The 2,500-nt window shown below is 79.8% G+C and overlaps 1 non-coding gene across 1 annotated transcript; it reads right to left on the reverse strand.

Moving 5' to 3' along the window:
* Nucleotides 1-991: 991 nt before the first annotated feature.
* On the reverse strand, nucleotides 992-1,144 carry LOC137468057 (5.8S ribosomal RNA). Its single transcript, XR_010995722.1, has one exon. It is a non-coding gene; the product is annotated as a 5.8S ribosomal RNA (ribosomal RNA).
* Nucleotides 1,145-2,500: the final 1,356 nt, after the last annotated feature.

The raw sequence follows: 2,500 nt of genomic DNA on the forward strand, positions 1-2,500 counted from the left end.
GCGCCGCGCCCGCGCGCCCCTCCCGGGGGAGCGGCGCGCCGACGGGCCCGACGGACGGCCGGGCTCTCCCCCGGCCTGCCTCGCGCTTTTCTCTCTCTCTCTTTCTTTCTCTCCCTTTCGCTCTCTTCTCGCTGCCGTACGCCCTCGACGGCCTCCCTCTCCCCGACTGAGCTCGCCTCTCTCCCCCGGGCCCCCCGGCGGCCCCCCCTCTCTCGCCCCCCCCCGCCCGCTCCCCCCTCGCGCCCGAGCGAGCGCCAGGGGAAAAGCCGGCGAGAGAGAAGAGAGAGAGAGAGAGAGCGCGCCGGAGACACAAGAGAGAGCGAGCGAGCCAGCCGGCGAGCCGGAGACGGCGAGAGCGTCCGACCGACCGAGAGCGGGCGAGACAGACGCGGAGGAGGAGGAGACCCCCGTCCCGGAGACGAGAACCGAAAGAAGGCAGCGCGGCAGAGACGGCCCCGAGGGGGAAGACCGGCCGGGCGGCGCGCGACGGCCTCGGCGGGGAGAGAGCGAGGAAAGCGACGGCGCCCTTGACGCCCCGAGACGGCGACGGAAGGGGGCGGGGGAAGGAGCGGCCTCGGGGGTCGCCCCCGCCCCCGGCCCCCCGCGCACCGCGCGCGGCGGCAGCGGCACGGTACCCGCGCACGGTACCCACCCGCAGACAGCCGCCCGCGCGGGGGGGAGGCCGGAGGCGAGGCCCGCGCCTCGCCTCCCCTCTCGCCCTCGTCCCTCGGCCCTCGGCGGGGCGCCTTCGGCGCCGTCTCACTCGCTCCGACTCCCCGGCCGCCGCCACCGCCAGGCGGTGCGGCCCCGGCGAGGACGAGCTCCGCCCCAGCGGCTCGCTCCGGGAGCGGGGAGCTACGGAGCGCTCCCCGAGTCTGCATTTAGGGGGACGAAGGCCCTCGCGCGGCAACCGCTGCCGCGGCCGACGGGCCTGCGAAGCGACCCCAGCCGCGCCGCCGGGGCGGCCCCCGGGCGGCGATTGATCGTCAAGCGACGCTCAGACAGGCGTAGCCCCGGGAGGAACCCGGGGCCGCAAGTGCGTTCGAAGTGTCGATGATCAATGTGTCCTGCAATTCACATTAATTCTCGCAGCTAGCTGCGTTCTTCATCGACGCACGAGCCGAGTGATCCACCGCTAAGAGTTGTCTGGCTTTCGGCACCGACCCCGCGCGCGCGGGGGGGCCGGGAGCCGCTCTCGCCCGGAGCGGCCCCCCTTTTTTTTCTCTGGCGCCGAGGCCCCGCGCGGGGCCTGGCTCCGACCGTACGAGCAACGCGGAAAACCCCGGAGGGGGCGCGTGCGAGAAGAACACGGGAGGAACCCCACGGAACGCTCCCAAGGCCGGCCGAGAGGCGGGGGGACCCGCGCCCCCGACCGCCTCCCCCCGCCCGGCGAGGGGAGGCGCCGCCTACGTGTGCCGTCCTTCGGAGGCGGCCCAGGCGCCCGGGCTCGGCCCGGCCCTCCGCGCGGAGGGCCGCGCGGCGCGCGCCGCGGGAGCGCGGTGGCCCGCCCGGCCTCGCCGGCGCGGCGCCACGCGCCGGCGCGCGGCCCTCGGACCCCGCGCGCGCGCTTGCCTCCCCCCTGGAACCGCCGCCGCGCCGGCTCTCGCGGAGCGCCGCCGCGCCCACGCGCGCGGCCGACTCTCTCTCCCCAGGGGCCTTGCTGCGCTCGAGACGCCACGCGACGACCGCCGCCCCGCCGCCGGGCGCCGCGCCCCCCCCCGCCGGACCGCTGCCCGCCGGGGGAAGGCGAGCGCCCGAGGGCTGCCCGAGGGCGGACCCGCCGCCGCGGCGGGCCGCACTTCCCGGGAACCGCCGTCCACCCGCACCGTCGGGGGCCCCCTTCCGCGAGCACGCGCCCGGCGGAAGGCGGTGCGGCGCTGAGCCGGGGGGCGACGCCCGCTCTCCTCGTTCGCCACCTGGAGAGCGGGCGCGGAAGCGCCCCCGCGGCCGCCCGCCACCCCTGCCCTCGGACCGCGCGCGGTCGCGAAGGGCCACGGGGAGGGTCCCGTGCCCGCGGGCGGCGGGAACACCGGCCGAGCGGCGCCGCCGCCGCTCGGCGCGGGGCCGCCCGTGCTCGCCGGCCTCCGACCGCGGAGGGACCGCCGAGCGCTCGCCCCGGGCGGGCGGGCGGGCGGACGGCCGGCCGGCGGCCGGCGCCGCCGGTGCGTTCGAGACGAAGGCCGCCGAGGGGAGAGAGGCACGGCCGCGCCAGGCGCGGCGCCGCCCGCGCGGGACGGCCGCGGCGGCCCAGAAGAGAGAGCGCGCGGCGGGCCCCGGCGGCCGCCGCCCCGCGGCTGAGGAAGGGCAGAGAGCGCGCGCCCTCTGCCGGCGCCGCCCGTTTCGAGCCCAGCGGGTCGGCCCCGCGGCCGACCGCGCGCGCCGCGGCCTCTCCGCCGAGGCCGGGCCGCGAAGAGGGGGGGGCAGGGCGCCCCTCCCCGGCGCGGCGCGACTACCCCCGCACGCGCGCGCGCGGCGGGGACGACCGCCGCGACGGCGGGCG

Source organism: Anomalospiza imberbis, unplaced genomic scaffold, assembly GCF_031753505.1.
Source record: "Anomalospiza imberbis isolate Cuckoo-Finch-1a 21T00152 unplaced genomic scaffold, ASM3175350v1 scaffold_99, whole genome shotgun sequence".
NCBI classification, from domain to species: domain Eukaryota; kingdom Metazoa; phylum Chordata; class Aves; order Passeriformes; family Viduidae; genus Anomalospiza; species Anomalospiza imberbis.